Genomic DNA, 25,282 nt, shown 5'->3' with positions numbered 1-25,282 from the left:
CTAGGCTTCATAATGGCAGGATTAAATGCATACATAACACTATTAACCTTAAATGTAAATGGGCTAATTGCCCCCAATTAAAAGACACAGACTGGCAAATTGGATAAAGAATCAAGACCCATCAGAGTGCTGTATGCAGGAGACCCATCTCATGTGCAAAGACACACATAGGCTCAAAATAAAGGGATGGAGGAATATTTACCAAGCAAATGGAAAGCCAAAAAAAAAAAAAAAAAAAAAAGCAGGGGTTGCAATCCCAGTCTCTGATAAAACAGACTTCAAACCAACAAAGTTCAAAAGAGACAAATAAGGGCATTACATAATGGCAAAGAGATCAATGCAACAAGAAGAATTAACTATCCAAAATATATGCACCCAATACAAGAGCACCCAGATTCATAAAGCAAGTTCTTAGAAACCTACAAAGATACTTAGACTCCCACACAATAATAGTGGGAGACTTTAACACACCACTGTCAATATTAGACAGATCAACAAGACAGAATATTAACAAGGATATCCAGGATTTGAACTCAGCTCTGGAACAAGTGGACCTAATAGACATCTACAGATCTCTCCACTCCAAATCAACAGAATATACATTCTTCTCAGCACCACACTGCACTTATTCTAAAGTTGACCACATCATTGGAAGTAAAACACTTCTCAGCAAATGCAATAGAACGGAAATCATAACAAACTGTCTCTCAGACCACAATGCAATCAAATTAGAACTCAGGATTAAGAAACTCACTCAAAATTGCACAACTACATGGAAACTGAACAACCTGCTCCTGAATGACTACTGGGAAAATAACGAAATGAAGGCAGAAATAAAGATGTTCTTTGAGACCAACAAGAACAAAGACACAACGTACCACAATCTTTGGGACACATTTAAAGCAGTATGTAGAGGGAAATTTATAATACTAAATGCCCACAAGAGAAAGCAGGAAAGATCTAAAATTGCCACCCTAACATCACATTTAAAAGAACTAGAGAAGCAGGAACAAACAAATTCAAAAGCTAGCAGAAGTCAAGAAATAAGTAAGATCAGAACAGAACTGAAAGAGATAGAGACACAAAAAACCCTTCAAAAACTCAATGAATCCAGGAACAGGATTTCTGAAAAGATCAACACAATTGATAGACCACTAGCCAGACTTATAAAGAAGAAAAGATAGAAGAATCTAATAGATGCAATAAAAAATGATAAAGGGGATATCAACACCAATCCCACAGAAATAAAAACTAGCATCATAGAATACTATAAACACTTCTATGCAAATAAACTAGAAAATCTAGAAGAAATGGATAAGTTCCTGGACATATACACCCTCCCAAGACTAAACCAGGAAGAAGTCGAATCCCTGAATAGACCAGTAACAAGTTCTGAAATTGAGGCAGCAATTAATAGCCTACCAACCAAAAAAAAAGTCTAGGACCAGACGGATTCACAGCCAAATGCTACCAGAGGTACAAAAACGAGCTGGTACCATTTCTTCTGAAACTATTCTAAACAACAACTATCCCTAACTCATTTTATGAGACCAGCATCATCCTGATACCAAAACCTGGCAGAGACACAACAAAAAAGAAAATCAAAACCACAATGAGATACTATCTCACACCAGTTAGAATGGCGATCATTAAAAAGTCAGGAAACAACAGGTGCTGGAGAGGATGTGGAGAAACAGGAACACTTTTACACTGTTGGTGGGACTGTAAACTAGTTCAACCATTGTGGAAGTCGGTGTGGTCTTCCTCAGGGATCTAGAACTAGAAATACCATTTGACCCAGCCATCCCATTACTGGGTATAAACCCAAAGGATTATAAATCATGCTGCTATAAAGACACATGCACATGTATGTTTATTGTGGCACTGTTCACAATAGCAAAGACTTGGAACCCACCCGAATGTCCAAAATGATAGACTGGATTAAGAAAACGTGGCACATATACATCATGGAATACTATGCAGCCATAAAAAATGATGAGTTCATGTCCTTTGTAGGGACATGGATGAAGCTGGAAACCATCATTCTCAGCAAACTATCGCAAGGACAAAAAAACCAAACACTGCATGTTCTCACTCATAGGTGGGAATTGAACAATGAGAACACATGGACACAGGAAGGGGAACATCACACACCAGTGCCTGTTGTGGGGTGGGGAGAGGGGGGAGGGATAGCATTAGGAGATACACCTAATGTTAAATGTTGAGTTAATGGGTGCAGCACACCAACCTGGCACATGTATACATATGTAAGTAACCTGCACGTTGTGCACATGTACCCTAAATCTTAAAGTATAATTAAAAAAAAAAAGAAAAAAAGAAAATTTCAGGCCAATATCCCTGATGAACACTGATGTGAAAGTCCTCAATAAAATACTGGCAAGCCAATTCCAGCAGCACATCAAAAAGCTTATCCACCATGATCAAGTCAGCTTCGTCCCTGGGATGCAAGACTGGTTCAACATACACAAATCAATAAACGTAATCCATCACATAAACAGAATCAGTGACAAAAACCACATGATTATCTCAATAGATACAGTAAAGGCCTTCGACAAAATTCAACAGCCTTTCATGCTAAAAACTCTCAATAAACTAGGTATTGATGGAATGTCTCTCAAAATAATAAGAGCTATTTATGACAAACCCACAGCCAGTATCATACTGAATGGGCAAAAACTGGAAGCATTCCCTTTGAAAACTGGCACAAGACAAGAATGCCCTCTCTCACCACTCCTATTCAACATAGTGTTGGAAGCTCTGGCCAGGGCAATCAGGTAAGAGAAATAAATAAAGGGTATTCAATTAGGAAAAGAGGAACTGAAATTGTCTCTGTTTGCAGATGAGATGATTGTATATTTAGAAAACCCTTTCATCTCAGCCCAAAATCTCCTTAAGCTGATAAACAACTTCAGCAAAGTCTCAGGATAGACAATCAATGTGCAAAAATCACAAGCATTCCTATACACTAAGAGCAGACAAATAGCCAAGTCATGAGTGAAATCCCATTAACAATTGCTAAAAAGAGAATAAAATACCTAGGAATACAATTTACAAGGGTTGTGAAGTACCTCTTCAAGGAGAACTACAAACCACTGCACAAGGAAATAAGAGAGGACACAGATAAATGGAAAAACATTCCGTGCTCATGGATAGGAAGAATCAATATCGTGAAAATGGCTGTACTGCCCAAATTAATTTATAGATTCAATGCTGTCCCCATCAAACTACCATTGACTTTCTTCACAGAATTGAAAAAATTACTTTAAATTTCATATGGAACCAAAAAAGAGCCCACATAGCCAAGCCAACCCTAAGCAAAAAGAACAAAGCTGGAGGCATCATGCTATCTGACTTCAAACAATACTACAAGGCTACAGTAACCAAAACAGCATGGTAGTGGTACAAAAACAGATATATAGACCAATGGAACAGAACAGGGGCCTCAGAAATCATGCCACACATCTACAACCATCAGCTCTTTGAAAACTTGACAAAAACAAGCAATGGGGAAAGGATTCCCTATTTAATAAATGGTGTTGGGAAAACTGGCTAGCCATATGCAGAAAGCTGAAACTGGATCCCTTCCTTATGCCTCATACAGAAATTGACTCAAGATGGATTGAAGACTTAAACATAAGACCTAAAACCATAAAAACCCCAGAATAAAACATAGGCAATACCATTCAAGATGTAGGCATGGGCAAAGACTTCATGACTAAAACACCAAAAGCAAGGGCAACAAAAGCCAAAATTGATAAATGGGATCTTACTACACTGAAGAGCTTCTTCACAGCAAAAGAAACTTTCATCAGAATGAACAGGCAACCTACAGAATGGGAGAAAATTTTTGCAATCTATCCAACTGACAAAGGGCTAATATCCAGGATCTACAAATAACTTACACAAATTTACAAGAAAAAAACAAACAACCCCATCAAAAAGTGGGCAAAGGCTATGAACAGATGCTTCTCAAAAGAAGACATATATGCAGCCAACTAACATATTTAAAAAAGCTAATCATCACTGGTCATTAGAGAAATGCAAATCAAAACCACAGTGAGATACCATCTCATGCCAGTTAGAATGGCGGTCATTAAAAAGTCAGGAAACAACAGATGCTGGAGAGGATGTGGAGAAATAAGAATGCTTTTACACTGTTAGTGGGAGTGTAAATTATTGAACCATTGTGGAAGACAGTGGGATGATTCCTCAAGGATCTAGAACTAGAAATGCCATTTCACCAAGCAATCCCATTACTGAGTATATACCCAAAGGATTATAAATCATGCTGCTGTGAAGACACATGCACACGTATGTTAATTGTGGCACTGTTCACAATAGCAAAGACTTGGAACCAACCCAAATGCCCATCAACGATAGACGGGATAAAGAAAATGTGGCACGTATACACCATGGAATACTATGCAGCCATAAAAAAGGATGAGTTCATGTCCTTTTCAGGGACGTGGATGAGGCTGGAAACTCATTCTCAGCAAACTAACACAGGAACAAAAAACCAAACACAGCATGTTCTCACTCATAGGGAGTTGGACAATGAGAACACATGGTCACAGGGAGGGGAACACCACACACCGGGGCCTGTCATGGGATGGGGACTAGGGGAGGGATAATAACAGGAGAAATACCTAATGTAGATGATGGGTTGATAGGTGCCACAAACAACCATGGCACATGTATACCTATGTAACAAACCTGCACTTTCTGCACATGTACCCCAGAACTTATCATAACTAAAAAAAAAAAAAAAAAAACTCATAAAATTTTTAATACAAGAGAACTTCTTCAACTTCATAAGTCCTACCAAAAGTCTGTTGTATGTACTAATATAATTATTTTAGGGCATTCCCTTTAATTAAGGGAAAAGATACGATGATCATCAATATCACTTCTTCTGGGCATAGTATTGGAGAGCTTGGCAAATATCACAAGATGAAAAAAAAAACAGATATAAATACTTGGAAGGAAATACAATCTATTACCTTTTGGAGATGCTGTTATCACCCATAGAAAAGGCTAATCAAATAAACACAATGCCATCAGGACTTATAAGCAAATTTTACAAGGGTGTTAATAAGTGATGAACAACCACACACACAAATATTCAAAATGCATACCTGCAAGCTATGCAAGGTCTCATATCTAGAATCTATAAGGAACTTAAATTAATCAAAAGCCAAATAACCCCATTAAAAAGTGAGCAAAAAATATGAACAAACAGTTATCAAAAGAAGACATACAAGTGGCCAACAAGCCTGAAAAACTGCTTGTAGTCGTCCCTTTTCACACAGATATAAAGAACTGCCTGAGTTTGGATAATTTATAAAGGAAAGAGGTTAATTGACTCACAGTTCTGCATGGCTAGGGAGGCCTCATGAGACTTACATTATGGCAGAAGGTGAAGGGGAAGCAACGCACTTCTTACATAGAAGCAGGAGAGAGAGAGTGACGTAGGAACTGTCAAACACTTTTAAACAATGAGAACTCACTATCACAAGAACAACATGGGGGACCCCACCCTACACCAATCTAATCACCTCCCTCCTCGTCTCTCCCTCAACACGTGGGGATTACAGTAGGAGATGGAATTTGAGTGGGGACACAGAGCCAAACCATATCATTCTGCCCATGGCCCCCTCTGAAATCTCAGGTCATTTTCACATTTCAAAACACAATCATGTCTTCCCAAGAATCCCCCAAAGTTTTAACTCACTGCAGCATTAACCCAAAAGTCTAAGTCCAAAGTCTCCTCTGAGATGAGGGAAGTCACTTTCATCTATGAGCCTTTAAAATCAAACACAAATTAGTTACTTCTAGGATGCAATGTGGGTACAGGCACCGGGTAAATGTTCTCATTGCAAATTGGAGAAATTGGCCAAAATAAAGGGATGACAGGCCCATGCAAATCCAAAATACAGACAGGCAGTCATTAAATCCTAAAGCTTTGAAATAATCTCCTTTGAGTCCATGTCTTGCATCAAGGGATGCTAATGCAAACACTAGATTCCCAAGCCCTTGGGCAGCTCCTCCCCTGTGGCTCTGCAGAGTACAGCCCCTGCAGCTGCTTTCACAGGCTGGCAATGAGCACCTGAGGCTTTTCCAGGTGCATGTGCAAGCTGTTGGTGGGGTCTGGAGGATGGTGGCCCCTTTCTCACAGCTCCACTAGGCAGTGCCCTAGTGGTATCTCTGTGTAGGAGAAACAACCTACACATTTTTCCTCTTCATTGCCCTAGTAGAGGTTCTCCATGAGGGCCCTGCCTCTGCAGCAGACTTCTGCCTGGACATCCAGGCATTTCCATACATCCTTTGAAATCTAGGCATTGTGCTCCCTTGTCTTCTGCATACCTGCAGGCCCAACCCCACATGGAAGCCACCAAGGTTTGGGTCTTGCACCCTCTGAAGCAACAGCCCCAGTTGCACCTGGGCCCCTTTTAGCTATATCTGCAGCTGGAGCTGCTGGGTTGCAGGGCACCAAGTCCTGAGTCTGCACAGAGTAGCAGGGCCCTGGGCCTGACCCATGAAATCATTTTTCCCTTCAAGGCCTCTGAACCAGTGATGGAAGGGGCTGTCATGAAGATCTCGACATGCCCTGGAGACATTTTCTCCATTGTCTTGGCTATTAACATTTGGCTCCTCATTTACTTATGCAAATTTGTGCAGGTGGATTGAATTTCTCCCCAGAAAATGGGTTTTTATTTTCTACCTCATGGTCAGGCTGTAAATTTTCCAAACTTTTATGCTCTCTTCCCTTTTAAATAAAAGTTTCAGTTTCAGATACTCTCTTTGCAAACATGTATGACTGAATGCTCTCAGAATCAGCCAGGTCACCGCTTGAATACTTTGCTGCTTAGAAATTTCTTCCATCAGATGCCCTAAATTATCTCTCTCAAGTTCAAATTTCCATAGATCTCTAGGGAAGAGCAAAATGTCACCAGTCTCTTTTCTAAAGCATAGCAAGAGTGACCTTTACTCCAGTTTCCAGTAAGTTACTTATCTCCACCTGAGACCACCTCAGCCTGAACTTCACTTTTCATATTACTATCAGCATGTTAGTCAAAACCATCCAACAAGTCTCTAGGAAGTTCGAAATTTTCCCACATCCTCCTATCTTATTATGAGCCTTCTAAACTGTTCCGACCTCTGTCCATTACCCAGTTCCAATGTCGCCTCCACATTTTCAGGTTAACTTTATAGCAGTGCCACACTCCTGGTACCCATTTCCTATATTAGTCCATTTCACATTGCTATAAAGAACTACCTGAGACTGGGCAATTTTAAAAGGAAAAAGGTTTAATTGGTTCATAGTCCTGTATGGCTGGGAAGGCCTCAGGAAACTTACAATCATGGTGGAAGGTGAAGGGGAATCAAGGCCCATGTCTTACATGGCAGCAGGACAGAGAGAGAGCTAGGAACTGCCAAACACTTTTTAACCATCAGATATTATTAGAACCCACTCATTGTCATGAGAATAGTATGAGGGAAACCACCCCCATGATTTAATCACCTCCCACCAGGTCTCTCCCTCAATACCTGGGGATTACAATTTGAGATGAGATTTGGGTGGGGACACAGAGCCAAACCATATTAGTGCTTATAATCACTAATCAGCAAAAAAATGCAAATCCAAACCACAGTGAGATATCCTACACCAGTCAGAGTGGCTTTTGGTAAAATGCAAAAAAAAAAAAAAAAAAAATAGCCGATATTGGTGAGGCTTTGGAGGAAAGGGAACACACGTACACTGTTTTTTTTTTTTAATTTATTATTATACTTTTAAGTTTTAGGGTACATGTGCACAATATGCAGGTTAGTTACATATGTATACATGCGCCATGCTGGTGCACTGCACCCACTAACTCATCATCTAGCATTAGGTATATCTCCCAGTGCTGTCCCTCCCCCCTCCCCCCACCCCACAACAGTCCCCAGAGTGTGATGTTCCCCTTCCTGTGTGTGATGGGAATGTAAATTAGTTCAGCTACTGTGGAGAGCAGTTTGGAGATTTCTCAAAGAAATAAGAGCTGAATTACCATTTGACCCAGCAATCACATTACTGGGTATATATCTAAAAGAAAATAAGTCATTTTACCAAAAGACATTTGCACCTGTATATTCATTGCAGCACTATTCACAATAGCAAAGAAAGGGAATCAACTCAGGTGTCCCTCATCGGTGAACTGGATCACGAAAATGTGGTGTATGTACACCATGTAATACTATGCAGCCATAAAAAAAAATGAAGTCATGTTCTTTGCAGCAACATGGATGTAGCTGGAGACCATTATCCTAAGTGAACTAACTCAGAAACAGATAGATAAATACAGTAATTTCTCATTTGTAAGTGGGAGCTAAACATAGGGTACACATGGATATAAAGGTGGGAACAATAGACACTGAAGACTATTAGATGGGGGAGGGAAGGAGAGGGACAAGGGTTGAAAAATTAACTGTTCCATATTATGCTCACCATCTGGTTAATGGAAATATTTGTACTCCAAACCTCAGCATCAAGCAGTATCCCATGTAAAAAACCTGTATATGTACCCACTAAATCTAAAATAGACATTGATAAAAAGTTTTTCCATATCAGCAATAATTGAATTGAAGGTGTAAAACTGTAATAAAAATTGGGACACTATAAAGTATCTTGTAGTTTAAGGTATAAAAAAAAACCCCTAAAACCATCTATATAGAAAATTTTAGGAATTGATCTTAAAGGAAATCCAAATAAGTGGAGAATTATGTCATGTTAATGAAAGTGATAATTTAATATTAAATTACATTATTTTTCCAATAAATCTAATATGGTCATTGATTTTAATAAAATATTTGATTCTAAAATGAGCATAATTTTTCATAAATAACTTGATTAATTTTTTAAAATGCAGACGGTCAGACTTGCCTTATCAGACATCAGAACTTATTACAAATATATGGGGAAAAATGTGGTAACAGGTGAAGTTTTAGTTTCCATTAAGAAATATTAGATCTGGCTGGCTACAGTGGCTCATGCCTGTAATCCTAGTACTTTGGGAGGCTGAGGAGGGTGGATCACCCAAGGTCAGGAGTTCAAGATTAGCCTGGCCAGCGTGGCAAAACCCCTTCTCTACTAAAAAAATACAAAAATCAGCCGGGCATGGTAGTGGGTGCCTATAATCACAGCTACTCAGTAGGCTGAGGCAGGGAGAATTGCTTGAACCCGTGAGATGGAGGTTGCAGTTGAGCTGAGATTGCACCACTGCACTCTAGCATGGGTGACAGAGTGAGACTACATCTCAAATAAATAAATAAATAAATAAATAAATAAATAGAACTACTGGATCTCACTGGCAATGGAAAGGGAAAGGAAAATTACTGATGGCAGCATACTACTAATGGTAAATAAGCACATGAAAAGATGCTCAACATCATATGTCATTAGAAAATTGCAAACTAAAACAATGATTTGCTACTACATACCTATTATAATGGCCAAAACCCAAAATACCAATACTACTGAGTGCTGGTAAAACAATGAGCAGAAATAATTCTTATTCATTGCTAGTGGGGATGCGAAATGGTATATCCACTTTGGAAGACAGTTTAGCAGTTTCTTATGACACTAAGCACACTCTTAGTATATGATTCCTTAATTATGCTCCTTGGTATTTGCCAAAAGAGTTGAAAACTTATGCCCCACAAAACATGCACGAAAGTGTTTATGCTAGTGTTATTCATAATTACCAAAAGAGAAACAACCAAGGTACATTTCGATAGGCAAATAGACAAACACTCTATGGTGTAGCCATACAATGGAATATTATTCAGTGCTATATAAAAAAAAGAGAGGTGGCTGGGTGTGGTGGCTCATGCCTGTAATCCCAGCACTTTGGGAAGCTGAGGTGGGTGGATCGCGAGGTCAGGAGTTCGAGACCTGCCTGGCCAATATGGTGAAATCCTGTCTCTACTAAAAATACAAAAATTAGCTGGGCATGGTGATGCACGCCTGTAGTCCCAGCTGCTCAGGAGGCTGAGACAGGAAAATCCCTTGAGCCCAGGAGGTGGAGGTTGTAGTGAGCCGAGATCGTGCCACTGCACTCCACCCTGGGTGACGGAGCAAGACTCCGTCTCAAAAACAAAAAACAAAAAAATAAAAAATAAAAAAGAGAAAGAAAGCCATAAAAAGGCATGGAAGAACCTTAAATGCATAATACGGAGTGAAAGAAGCCAATATGAAAGCCTATATACTATGCGATTTCAAGTATATGACATTTTGAAAAAGGCAAAACTGTGCAGACAGTAAGAAGATCAGTCATTTCGAGGGGCCCCTGGGGAGGAAAGAAAGGAGGAATAACTAGGTAGAGCACAGGGGATTTTTAGGGCAGTTAAACTATTATTCTGTGTAATATTGTCATGATGGGTACATCTTATTATACATCTATTAAAATCCATATACTGGACAACATAAAGAGTGAACCCTAATATAATTATGAACTTCAGATAAAAATGATTTATCAACATTGGCTCATCACTTGTAACGAATGTAACATACTAATGTTAAAAATACCACGAGATGTTAAAAATAGGAGAAATGGGGGTGGAGTGAGAGAGTCTTTGGACACACACTTTAATTTTCACTAATTTTTGCCTGGAAACCTAAAACAGCTCAAAAAGTAATATATATATGTGGTTACTACAATGTCTTATTCAGATTATTATTCAGTGAGAGATTGTGTCTAAGAACTGACATGGTCTTTAGTTTGAATAACAACACTGAAATGCAATATTAATGTAATTATAAATTAATAGAAAAAGTAAATTTTTCATATATGAATTATTTATAACACTTTATTGAAATAACCCACATCAATCCTCATCAGTTCTGTTGTCCACATAATAATTAAAGGCCTCCAGCAGGTCCAATTTAATTAATTCCTAGAACCAATGAGTTTCACTCTAGCAGGCCATAAGTAGCGGTTCTTCAACTGAGAATGAGATCTAGAAAGAGAAAGATGTGTTCTATTTCTTCATGACTAGTGTGCTAAGTCATGGAGACAGAATCTTGGGCTTGGAAGTAGCGTCATCTTCCAGGTTGCTATGTAACCCACATTCCCAAGGAACAGACTGTCTGGCAAACCCTTTGGTCTCTATCCTTGGGATTTCTTCTCCTCCTCTACGTTTTCTCTCTCTTTCCTTTTTTTTCTAAATCATTTTTTCTTTTCCTGACCAATGATGCTTGTCCTTTTGTCCTAGGACTGGATCTCATTTATCTTTCTGGGAATAGCGCCATCTCTAAAGACCCCAAGTTAACCCACTTCATATCTAATCATTCCAGTCTAGACACTAAATACTGCAGTGTCAGTCAACACTCCCAGGGCCAGATCTTACCTCACACCTCGGGTCATAACTCTCTTGACTACACTGGGTTTTGTCCTACTTTCCTCATTCTTGGCCGTGTGTATTTTGTTCTATCCTGGGAACAAGGAGAGGAGAACAGAGCTTTGTCTTGCATTTCAGTATTAACCCTACTCCCACCTTCTTCCCAGAAAGCCAGGAAATACAATGCCAGTGTTTTCCATTCAGTTTATATTTCATGTATAATTAACTTTTGTGTTGAACATGAATAAACTGAAAATTTCTTGAAATAGAAACTATTTGATAAAATTTTGTAGGTACAATGTATACAACCCGTGTCCGATAAATTACTGACATCTAAACTTGTTATAGATCTTTTGTTCTATCATGTACTAATTCAGTAATTGTATTGCAATAAAACTAACACTTGTTTGTTAGTTATAATTTGTTCTTGGTAAGTCTTTTTCTGTGTTTTGCTTATGCTTCCATTATCTTCTAGATGAGTGCTTATGTATATCTAATTTAGAAGCTTTACATTAAGAACAGTAAAAGAAAATCCTTAAATCTATATTTCCACTTAAAATAAGATTATAATAACATGCGCTCCACCACATATAGATGTTCACAAAACATAAGCAAGTGTGAATATTTTTTCATAACCACTTATGAAGAAATAGCAGGGCTCCTATTACATGCACTTTAACAAATTAATCCATAAAGTCATAAACACATACTCTTCAACGTAGCAATAGGCAAAACAGGGGGAGAGAGAGAGCACAGTGTTGCTCCCAGAAGACACTGAATTTATTGCTATTACAGAATAAATTTTTGAAAGGGATGAAGCTTTTTGCTAACATATACAATGACAACAGCAAAAGGAATAGGAACTGGAAACTTCAATTGAATCAGTCTATTTATAATGTAAGAGGTAGAGACAAAACATAGGTCATTGCTTTCTCATCATTCATTAATTCACTCATTCATTCAAAACACAAATAGATGCACGCTATGCATCTATACGCTGGGGATACAAATGGTTACAACAATCCCTCAAGTTTCTCAAAGCCAGTGGGGGAAATATGCATATAAACAACAAATATCTTGCACTGCCGTATTGGACATTTGAAGACTGCCTAATGAACTGTGAGACTACAAAATGAAATGCAGTCAATTTGTCCTAAGAAGGTCACTCACGGGGAGGTGAAGACTGAATTCCGCCACAAAGGAATAGTCAAATTTTCTAGGCCAACAGGGAAAATGCTATTCCAGATGGCAGGAACATTGTGAGCAAAGTTAAGGATCTAGGAAAAAATTTAAGTATGAAGAGATGAAAGCAGAACCACGTTGTTCAGAACAAGGGGTGCAGTATTTGGTAGAGAGAAATGAGAATTAGGAGGGAGAGACAGACAGGGTCTGACCAAAAACGGTCACGGTCAGCCTAAAACTGAAGAGTTTAGAATTTATCATGAGACAAGTAGGTGTGATTCAAAGATGTTGCAAGGTGCAACATGATAAGATTTGCTTTTCAGAACCACAGCCCTGATAGTCGTGTAGAGGCTGGATTACAGGTGGGGATGGAGGAGCTGTGGTGGAGGCCAGGGTAGGAGAGAAAGGAATGTAAGGAATGTGAGGAGTGGTGGGGTGAGTTGGGTGGGGATGGATTTCCTAAAAAGGTGACAGAGGAAGAGAGATTGGGTTGGGGCACTCAGAGGCGAGAACAGAGGGAAAAAAAGATCTAAAAGGAAGGAGAAGTGATAGGCCTGTGTACCAATTTGAATAACAATACTACAACTGTTTATTGAGAGCTTGTGATATACCAGACATGATATTTTAATCCTCAATACAATTAATTTTGGAATTTTTTTTTATTTTATCAATTGATATTCAGAGGAGGTAAATCGCTTACTGAAGGCCATGTCGATTTTAAGTTAAGGGATGAGGTTAAAACTAAATGCTACTAGATACAGAGATGGTGTCCTCTCAACTACATTCTTTGGACCTCTTAACTGGATCAGCAACAGGGGAAAGGGTGGAGACTAGGATAGCTCTTCACAGTTCTCTGGATCTGGTTGGATGCTGACCAGTTTGGAGGAAGAAGATGAATTAAATGGAGGTACCTGAGGGATATCCAGGTGCAAAAGATAAATAAGCAGTTGGATACACGGGTCTGAAGAAGGTTCCTGGTGACACAGGTTGGTAGATAGACTGAGAGCTGAAATCACCGGCAATAATTGTTACTCTGTGTCTTCCTGTTGCGTTTATGGGTCAGATCAACATATATTTTCCTCTACCTTTTAAGGATGGAATGTACAATACCTATCTAATAGTTACTTCCTGAAGAGTAAAAATCTTTTTCACTAGTTTTTCATTGGTCATGTTGTTTATTAATGATCTCCTCAACAAATATGTAGTCATTAACCATTAGGTGCATTGTGCTAATTACACCACACTATTTGATGGAAAGAATGAGGTCTCTTCTTGCTAAATAGTTCTAGTCATCTACCTTTTATAGTTTCCTTTGTCTTTAGAGCAATTTATTTTTTCTATTCATTATTCATCTTATTACATGTTCTTTTTGCTTCACTTTCTCTAATCCTGTTTTGCAGGCGAAAGATTATAAATAAAAACATCTATGTATAACTATAAAGCTTACAATCTCATAGCTGGCACATATTTTTGCAAAAGAAAAAAGTTGAAAACTTTTGTTGAAAAGAGTTGAAGCTGTTGAAGCTCTTTTTGTTGAAAAGAGTTGAATCTCTTTTGTAGGTATGATTTTTGAGTTGACATGGCAGGAAAATTAAGTGGCCAAAGGATTTTGATATAAGAGTAACAAAAGAGGGCCTCTAGGGACAAAGCAGATAATACATTGAGAATGAACAGAAATTATTTCTCAGGCTGGCTCTGCCAGGGCAATTCTTGTCCCTTCCCTATAATTAATTATTTTCTAGTTTAACCGAGAAAATATGAGACAATCTCAAATTTCCTCAGAGCTAGATTACAATATTCCATTCTATGAGCCCTAGAACAACATGAACAGAAGCTTTAGTGGTAGCATTATAGTCTATGCTGAGGTTTCTTAGCAGCGCATTATTATCTTAGAGATCGCTGCTTAGTTCAGCCAGTTAAATGGAGGTCACTAAAGTGTTCTGCTCTTGAAAGAGAAGGGGGTGGGGAGGGTGGGGGGGGGGCGGAGAGAGGAAGAGAGAGAGCGCAGGAGTGAGAGAGAGAGCACGCACGCGAGCGAGAGAGAGTGCATGAGAGAGAGCTCTTTCACAGAGCAATTCATGTAAATATATGGTCCAATGGCCCAGAGATCCATTAGTTATATTAATTAGACTTCATAGCATTTGCTGATGAACCATGATGAAAAAAATTGGAAGGGAACAGGAAACACATACACTGTAGCATCTGGTTTCACCACACTTGAGCCCTTGAGAATTATTAAGTGATAGTTTGACACAACTCAGAGTAAAATCTGTCTGCTCTCTGAAAGTGTGTATTTTCATAATTTAAGTAATTCATGCAAATTAGTTTAGATCAAAATGTGAGCTCCATTGTTGCCTACAAGTCAGCATGACTTCATGATTGTGATATAATAGTATCATCACCTCAGGGAAGGATACTTCTGTGAAATTAAGTGATATAGTCCTATCTGAGTAGGAATATTGTACATGAAAAATCCTGCTAATAAACATAGGTCTTATTTTGATATTTTGGAATTTTATAGGGAATTAAATATAATAAAATAAAGCATCCTACTGAGGTCAGACATCTGAGAACAACAGGTTAGTCAAATCCTCATTCCTGTGAAATTTACCAAGGGGCTTTTAAAATGGCCAAACGTTAAAGTATCTAGCATGATGCTTGAAATATAATATGTGGAAATACACTAAACTAAAATGACCCTGTCCAGTCTCATGGCTTCAAATACCAGACCCCGTGCTAATGATCAAATTTTCTATGCATTCAAATCTCCCGAACTCAGATTTAGATATCTAACATCTCTACTGGTTTCTTCACCTGTTTCCCACATCAGACTTCTTTCTTTTCTTAATCCATTTGCCCCCACCTTTTCCATTATATTAATCATAATTAAATAGGGACGTTTGGCTCAGGCTCTGAAATTTGACTCACATCCCATGTCAAATTCAACACCAAATCCTCTCAACTCTACTTTAAAAATATTTTCAAAATATGACCACTTACCACCACTACCACTCTAGCTCAAATCATCCTATCTCTTTCCTAGGTGATTGCAACAACATCTCACTACCTGGATCTACTCTTTGTCCTATAGTCAATTCTTATCTCAGCAGACAGCAGACTATTAAAGCTGTGAACCATATCAGCCTCTATTGCCTTCTGTAGCTTCCATTTCACCTCCATAGAAATCTCCACGATGACATCTAAGACTCTCCATGGTTGGTCCCTCTTCTTGCCTTACAACTAAAAACTCTTCTACCATTTCCACGGTATTCACTCTGCTGTAGCAGGGAGACCTATTTGCTGTCCCTTAAACAAAGCAGATGTCTTTCTCCTCTGGTGTTTGCATTTGCTGGTCCTATTACTAGCAGTGTTATTTTTTACATCCACTTGATGACTTCCCTCATCTCCTTCAAGTCCTTGATGGAATGTTCTTATACAGTAAGGACGTACCTGGCAACCATATTTAAAACAGAATCTTCAGTCCCATGTTCAGAACTCTTTATGCACCTTCTCTGTTTTATAATAGTTTGAGAAAATCAGTAAGTGTTTTGGGGACACAGCACTTACCACCACCTGACATAATTAGGCATAAAACTATATTTCTTAATTATTTTCTTTCTTATATATTTGTTTGCCTTTCATCATCTAAGCATTTAGCAGAAGTTGTCTATGTTATTCACCATGGTGTTCCTAATTCCTTAAAAAGTGTTTGATATAAAACAAACATACATTAAACATTTGTTGAATAAAAGAATTATATGTAAAATTACGGTCAAGAATTTTTCGATGGGAAAACTCTTATCCTCTTAACATATTTATTTGGATACCTGGTAAATTATACTATAATTAACTTGGGAAATAAACTTGTTCCTCTTATGTTAATTGAGGGAAGCTTTGGCAGGAGCATTCTGCTTCATCTCCAAGTATTTTAATCAAAGCCTATTGTTATTTTTTTCAAATATGACAACCCTATGGGACCCACCGAGCTGAAGATTAGCTGGGACACCCAGTTCCTGTTCTCATTGTGGAGTGCCAGATTTCCTGGGCAAACAGTGTGAGTAGATAAAGCACATGGGGTGGGGTGGGGTCAGGTTTCAGGCATCAGCCCATTCCAGGCTTTGCTCTTCAACACGTACTGTCCTCCTGAGCCAGGACGCAGACCATGACTACTTTTGCCTCTGCACGTCTGTTCTGATTTCTTTCTTCATGTGGGATGCCTCTCTATCCTTCTCCTGCTTTTAATATGGAGCTTCAGTCTCTAAGCTAAAAGGCCAAGTACAGATTCACCTGCCAATGAAGCTCTTTAAATTATCTCTTCTTTCTCAGGACTCATTGGCTGTAAGTCCATGGAGCAAAAACAGAATTTGTTACTTTTCATTGACATTGTTTTAGTTTAGTTGTGTTTAACTAACTTGTTGAATGAACTGACACTGTACATTCTCCCTGTAAAATAACAATGTGTTTTCTATTATGCCTAGTCTGCTGCCTCAACTTGGCATTATGTTAATTTATCCACCTGCCAGTTTGTTTAGGTTGTATTCAAGTTAGTCTTTTGTGACATAAATAAAATCAGTGATGTGATTATAAAAGAGTGGTGCTATTTATGTAAAAATATGTTGGGTCTTGAAAAGATTAGAAAAAGCTAAGTTGATTAATATGAGGGCTAAGCAACTGTAAAATTTTAAAGAAAAAATTGTAAAATTAGAATAATCAGAATAACAAAATTTTAATAAAAGGTTTTCGTACTTCAATTACTTTAAGCTTTTGTTCTACTTTAAACAAATAAAAATTTAGAATTATAATTGACTTATGATCATAATTTATACAAAGAAGACAATGTATAGAAACTCCAGTTAATAGAGTGATAATCAAAGGGTCCTGGACTTATATCAAAATATTGGCCAATTAACTTACATTTGTGTGTGTGTGTGTGTGTATTTTTAACCCCATGATCCTCCTCCTTAACTCACTTTTTAGATTAAGTATCAAACAACTGGTCTCAATTATATTTGAATAGAAGGTTTCTACTCAATTGTTCTCTAACTTGACCATGTTCGGTACTCTTAATTAAAAGATATAATTCTTTAGTAAATAGTTTTCATAGATGTTTTCTTTCTAACTGATTATATGAAAGCTACCCAATAATGGGCAGGTTGAATAGTCATGGGGTAGGCTCAATGTCGGTCTGTGGAATGCTACCTGTCTCCACAAACCTAAGAGAACAAAAACACACCCTTAGCATTATTATCTACTTAACAGTCGAACTGTGACTGAACCTGAGGTTTGCCTGACTCCACACTTCTTGTTGTTATTCACAGAACCACAGCCTAATTTTGCGTGTTTCTTTATTTGAAGAAATCTTGAAAAAGAATTGCATTCTTTGACTTTTCTAGTTAATTAAAAATTTCATCTGAATCAGCAATATCTTACTGTGATGGCAATTGTATCTCCTAAAAAAATCACAGTAGAGATATATTTGGAATTAAATATATCCAAATACTTAAGTAGTACATTCTCAAATATCTGAGTAGTATATTCTATGAATTATGTCTGCAGGCTTACAAATGACCTTCATATAATGTTAATAGAAACTAAACTAAGAGCTATTCAAATTATACTCATGGCATTGGACATTTGGGGGTAATTTTCACCAACCATCAATGTCTGTTATGTGATGGTATTGTTACATCTATAGTCTTGGTCAACAAAATTTACTCATGTTTGATATAATTTCCTTATAGCCATAGCATGTCTTTGGAAGTAATGCAGTGCTTGAAATTCATGGCAAAAAATATCTGGTTAAGATTACAAAATATAAACCATTGAATAAAATAGTGCCATTTACTTTTAAGATGAGGACAATATTTCGATGGGAGGACATACGTGGTTTTGTGAACAACAAAATAATATTGAGACCACATACATACAGTAAATGTTCACACTTAGCACTATGTGGGAATGGCAGCAGTCATTTCTAATAAATAATGTGTGAAAATCAATAGGACAGTTCCAGAAGCACCTCCTGCTTGTTCATGGCATAAGACCAAAGCGCTGCTATATGAATATTACGTATGTTTTTGACAAAACATCAAGACTTACACCAGTTACAATTTTCTAGTTTCCTGGAGAGGAAACTTTATTAAAGCATGTGCTAAGTAAACTATAAGATTCATATAAGAAACTTTAGTCCTATAGTTGTTTCTATTTATTTGGGGTTGAAAAAATGGCATTGTTGTACACGTACTTGCTTTATAGTTAAAAAAAAAGGAGGGGGACAAAATACATTAATCACACTTTCCAAGCATCAAGGAAATTTGTGGTGGAATTATGAATCATATCATTGTAGGGTCATTTTCCTTTGTATCATGATATCACACAAGACCAATGTCAAATGGAATAGGTGAAAAATGGACAAAAAGTTTTAAAAATCATTTCAGTTAACAGATTTAAACAGAGTTTAGCTATGAAGCAATGAGCAATGGTATACTAGCTAGTGAAAGAAATGAACAACTAGGGATTAAGTGTTGAGGAAAATTGCTTTCTAATGAATTAATTTTGAATTGGTAAGAGACAAATTAAAGAATAGGATTTAACTTTTAAATATACAACTTTGGTGACAAAGTATTTGCCTATACAAGTTTCTTATGTCTGGTGTGTTCCTTACCTCCCAAATATTATTTTATAACTCTCTGATAATTTCTGAAAGATATATATCAGATATTCCTATCTAAAAAAGTCATCAATATTTTGTACTAGTATCAAAAGTAAAGAAGTATTTGACATAGGTTTATTTACTGGTTTTATACATACAAAAATAAAAATATAAATCAAAACAGCAAAGATAACAATAAAAACTGCATACTCACCTTAGGGTTTTTAAATAAGCTAATTGTTTTTCTTCTAAACAAATAGCTAAAAATGTACAGTGAATACAAATGTACTTAATTTCTCTTTTTTTCTATATTTTGATTGGTTAGTGAAGTGTCACAAAAGTGATGATGCTGAATTTTTGCTATTTTCTCTCTAAAGTGATGTTCTGAAAGAAATATATCTATAATTTGAGGTTGTGAAAAAGCCCTTTTCTAAGTTCTAATTTATTTCCTTTGTGTACTTTGCAGTAGACATAGATGTTAAAAATTCAACAGAAAGAAGAAGATAAAATAATCAGGACATGAAGCCCTTCTAGAAATTAGCAATGTCCTCTATTAATAATGGTATGATGATATGCCACTCCATGAGCTCTTGCTTCAAGAAGAGCTTCATGAAGCTCCTGCTTCATGAAGCAAGAATTCATGGATTTTTGATTTCATTATTTCCCTGCCACATGGAAACAGGATATTTGGTCTTTGTCCTATCTCGATGCTATTCCTATGATTTTGTTACAGAAACCTTAATTTTGTCTGCTTTTAAGTAAAGCAGTTTTTATGCAAACTTCTAAGAGGGCAGCCAGATAACTTTCAAGCACACTTGAAACACCAGAGATGACTCTGCCAAGTGCCCCAGGGAAAAATTCAAAGTATGATAAAGACACTTCTTCGACCCATCTTTCTAAAGTTGCTGACTATATAGGCTTGTTACAAGCATTAGATGAACCCAGTGAGAGGAACGTGTCAAAGCTTGAATGTGCAGCTCCAGGTTGGAATGTCAGCTTTTCCTTTGGGTTACTGAAGGAGAAAAGCCATTATCCATGCACAAAACAAAAAGTTACACGGCCAATCAAATGGAAGGCATAGATTTGGTAATCCAGTTTCAATATTTGCCATTTGCTTTAGTGGGGCTGAAATAGGTCCCTTAAGTGGTTTATGTTCCACCTTCTGGAAGTGAGCAGAAAAAATATTTTAAATTAATGTTTATTTTACTCTATTTTAATATCAACATTTTTTTACAATTGAAAATGGAACCTTGGTTTTATAAGTAGTTCCTTCATTCCATTATTTATGAGGTAGCTAGCCTTGATTTGAAAAGTGTTTTTTAACATGACTAGCTTTCTGAAACTCTAATGCCCATTTTCTAAGATTTCTGTCCTGTAAGCTATTTTAACAAAGGGTCAGTGGTATGTCTTTAAATTTTGATTTTAGAAGAATTAATAAATTCTCATTACTTTCACATATTATTTTATCTACTGTGGAATGACAGATTTTCAAGCTGTCACTGTATTCCATCAGGTATTTCTGTTGGTTCATCAAAGTGAAATGAAATGAAATGAAAATGCAGGAAAAACAAACGAATAGAACACAATTAAGACTAATTCATTTTGGCTGGGTGTGGTGGCTCATGCCTGTAATCCCAGCCAGTTGGGGAGGTGGTCATGAGTTAGAGATCAGCCTGGCCAACATGGTGAAACCCCATCTCTACTAAAAATGCAAAATTAGCCAGGCATCATGGTGCGTGCCTTCTGGTACTGGAAGGTACTGGAAGGCTGAGGCAGGAGAATCACTTGAACCTGGGAGGTGGAGGTTGCAATGAGCCGAGATCATGCCACTGCACTCCAGCCTGGGCGACAGAGCGAGATTCCATCTCAAAAAAAAAAAAAAGAAAAAGAAAAAGAAAGAAAAGAGTAATTCACTGAAACACCAGTTTGTAAAGCATCAGAGATGTTTATCTCTTGTTAAATATAACATTGTTGTTGAAAACTCTGCTAAAATCTTGCATTCTTTTTTTAAAAAGGTAAATGAATTTTAATAACATATTATGTCATGCATAAAACATTATTTAAAGTTGATATCAATATAAAACTTATTGAGCTACTTTAAAGTTGAGTTTTTTTGCTTTCTTTTTAAACTTTTATTTTAGGTTCAGGGGTACAAGTGCAGGTGTGTTACATAGGTAAACTTGTGTCATGGGGGTTTGTGGTACAGATTATTTCATCATCCAGATATCAAGCCTATCACCCATTAGTTATTTTTCCTCATGATCTCCCTTCTCCCTGCCTCTACTCTCTGAAAGTCTCCAGTGTGTGTTATTCCCCTCTATGTGTCCATGTGTTCTCATCCTTTAGCTCCCACTTATAAATGAGAACATGCGGTGTTTGGTTTTCTCTTCCTATGTTAGTTTGCTAAGGATAATGGCCTCCAGCTCCATCCATGTCCCTGCAAAAGACGTGGTCTCTGTTCCTTTTTATAGCTGCATAGTATTCCGTGGTGTATATGTACCACATTTTCTTGATCCAGTGTGTCAATGATTTCCATTTTGGTTGGTTCTATGTCTTTGCTATTGTGAATAGCGCTGCAGTGAGCATACGCATGCATATGTCTTTATAATATAATGATTTATATTCCTTTGAGTATATACCCAGTATGGGATTGCTGGGTCAAATGCTATTTCTGTCTCTAGGTTTTTGAGGAATTGCCACATTGTCTTCCACAATGGCTGAACTAATTTACACTCCCACCAACAGAGTATAAGCATTCCTTTTTCTTCACAACTTTGCCATCATCTGTTATTTTTTGACTTTTTAATAACAGCCATTCTGGCTGCTATAAGATGGTATCTTATTGTGGTCTTGATTTGTATTTCTCTAATTATCATGAACAGACAGTTTTGAAAATTTTGCAATCTTGTGAAGACAAATTAATACATAATTTTCTGAGCTGGGGTACAAATGGCTTTTCTGGGGCAAGATTGTAGAGATTAACAAAATGAGGTTGGGAGAAATTGAGCTACATTGTTGTCAAATTTAGCTCGCTGGGAGTAAAAAAAAATACCCAACAAAACTGAAGTCTGGAACTTATTAATAACTATTCCTGGCTTCCTTCCCTCTGCTAAACATGGGTTGTCAGATTTCTCTCTGTGAGTTGTCCTCATTCACTACTAGAGTCAGTCAATGGCCCTGCACTATATTCCCTGGCAATGATTTTGCAATGAGTTTTGTTCAGGTTCTTAACACTTTAAGATAATGTCAACATTCTCCTTTAACTTCCCTCTGCTTCCAATGTCTTCCATTTCTAATCCACCCTGCACACAGAACAGTTTATTTATCCTTTGTAAATATGGAAACCACTCTCAATCGTCTACAGGACAAAGCACAACCCATTTAAACTTTACCCAACTAACTTAGAAAAATAATTTCCCATTTTTGTTGTCTCACAGATACTGGAATATACAGATTTATACCTACTTATTTTTCCCACACAAATTAGCCCACTGTGAATAACCACAGTCTCTTTTTGTTGTTGTTATCTATCTGAATTCTGCCCATTTAAGGTAAACTTATGTCCATAATTACTGCTGCTCAAGAACTTCTAGAGCCTTCTAACATCTGGTAACCTATTCCCTCTTTAAAATACCTACTACCATGGTTTCAGTTTTCTTGACTGTTTCCTAACAGAAAAAATAGTACAAAGGGATCACAAATGCAGAAAAGCTAGAAAAATAGAATGATTAATATTCACAAATTTTGGAGTAATGGATAGATGGTTTCATTGTAATTGAAAGCGCAGAGGATTTCTGTGAATTATATATACTTTTAAAGCATTATTTCAGTGAATCCATGGCTGAGCACCTACTCTAATCTAGGTGCTGCCATCGGCCATAACAAGAAAAGGAGAATAAACCATGGATTACAAGGCCTTCCCTTCAAGGCTGGTCTTGTTTATTTCGGAATGTTTTTTTTTACAGAGAACTCAGTTCTGATTTTGCAGAGTTTTATGTCACATGCACAGGACAGAAAATAGTGACTAGGGAAGCTCTGAGATTTCTAGCATGTCTGTTGAATAAATAATATTATTTTTTCAACTTTCTTACTGCTTTCATCTTAGGATCTACAGCACTCTAAAATATTAGTCAAACTTCAGACTACCCCTGTACTACTATGCTTATGGGTGATCTTTTTCTGAGATTTACTAAGGGGAAAATTTGATGGATCGTAGGCTGCCAAGCAAGTTCCCTGGAAAATGCAGATCAGACCAAGGAGCAGCCTTTTTGCCACAAAAGGTAGACATGTTACTGCTCCAGGACTGCAAGGTGGAATGGATGAAAATGTGTTTATGTATGTGGCCTTAAGAATGTCACACAGAATTTGAAAAGTGAGAGCTTATCCTTAGAAAAAGAAAAAGGCTAAAGGCTTGTAGACACAAGAGATAGGACTGGACACTTGGAGAACAGGCTGATATCTTCTTAAATGCTGGGCAGACTTTAAAAAAATTCTATGGTCTGTTTTTGCTAACTAGACCCTATCTACTCTTCTTAGTAACATCCCCACATGGAAACACCAACTTTGTGCCATTAGTTCAGTCTCAGATGGAAAGAATGAGAAATCATCTAAATAGAGATATGGAAAAGATTTAGCAGGATGAAAAGAACTGAACAGCACTGAGAGATGGCTGATATATAGTTCTGGAATTATACATTCAAAACACAAGCTGGTGAGACATTTAGAGAAACTACTTTTGCATGCACTTGTCTTCAGCCCTCTGCCAAGAAAGTCCTCTAGCCCATGAATAAAAGCAATGTTTCAGGACAACCAAGGGTTCTTTGAATCATCTCCTGTGTTTCTGTGGGACTTCCCTAGCCTTTGGATGCCTCACATTGATCACTGCTCTGTGTCTCAAGCCTCGTCTCCTTGGCATCCATATGGATTAGCTTTCTGGCTCCCAATTTAGCTCCATTTCCTTGATTCTGACAACTTTACACATTGGTATGCTGCCATTTACATTCCACATGGCTCCTCACACATGCGTACAACATCCATTAATTCATTTCTTTATAAAGCTGAAATTCAGTGAGTTCCAGCCATATGCTAAGGACTGTGCTAGGCGCTGGAAATCAGTAGTGAGCAACCCATTGATTTTTAGGAGTTTATATGTTAAGAGGAGAGGGACTAAAATATTAAAAATTATTTAAACAATAATTATTGGTATAAATGTAGAAAAACATAGATTGTGTGATGGCAAATAACAAAGATCCTTGTCTAGGGATTCCGGTACATTGTCCCAGAGGTGTCACTCTAGACTAAAGCCTATGGCTATTGACTATGAAGGGACATGGGGTGGAGTAGAATGGAGAGGACTCCTGAGTAGGTGCCTTGTGTGCAATTCTGAGTTAGGAAGGATCTGTTCTCTCTGAGGAATGAGTGTAGGCTAATGCCACTGGAGCAGATTAAGCATGAGGCAGGAAGACTTTGTCTTGCTTTCCAAGAGGACAAATGCCTGGGTAGCAGAAAGGAAAATGAAGGAAAGGAAATGGATTCAACTGCTGATTGGGACCTGGGGACAATTTGGTTTAGGGTGTGAGGAAAGTGAGGTAGCCAGCATGGCTCCATGTTTCTAGATGAACAAAGGACATCTGGGCAGCATCCACCTGACATTGGCCAAGCCGACGATATACAGCAAACAGGCGCTCAGTTTCATCTGTCAAGAATAATATAAATGTAGCATCACTGTTCTCCTTGTCACATATTTGTGAAAGTAAGTGTATGTATGTGTAAGGTGTGTAAGTCAAGACAAGGCTGCTGTCATGCTCTCTGGGTAGTTTTTGAGTAGAGAGAGGAGGAAAGACCAGGAAATAAAATGTAAATGAGATGCATAGTCATGGTGAAATAAAAAAATGGGGTAGGAAGTAACCATAAATTAGATCTTTAAGGCAGAATGTTCTGGAGGAACATGGAGAGGATAAACAGCTTAGCGGAGTTATTGATTACATACAGAAGTGAAACCCTTGCATATATACAAAATTATATTAATATAAGAAGTCTTTGGTGTGATTA

At 37.5% G+C, this 25,282-nt stretch overlaps 1 protein-coding gene across 1 annotated transcript in view; it reads right to left on the bottom strand.

Moving 5' to 3' along the window:
• GPC5 (glypican 5) overlaps positions 1–25,282 on the bottom strand; it is a 1,460,504-nt gene that overhangs the window by 174,371 nt on the left and 1,260,851 nt on the right. The gene's annotated exons all lie outside the window — the stretch shown is intronic.

Source organism: Pan paniscus, chromosome 14, assembly GCF_029289425.2.
Source record: "Pan paniscus chromosome 14, NHGRI_mPanPan1-v2.0_pri, whole genome shotgun sequence".
Lineage (NCBI taxonomy): Eukaryota > Metazoa > Chordata > Mammalia > Primates > Hominidae > Pan > Pan paniscus.
This window is presented reverse-complemented; position numbering and strand designations above follow the sequence as displayed.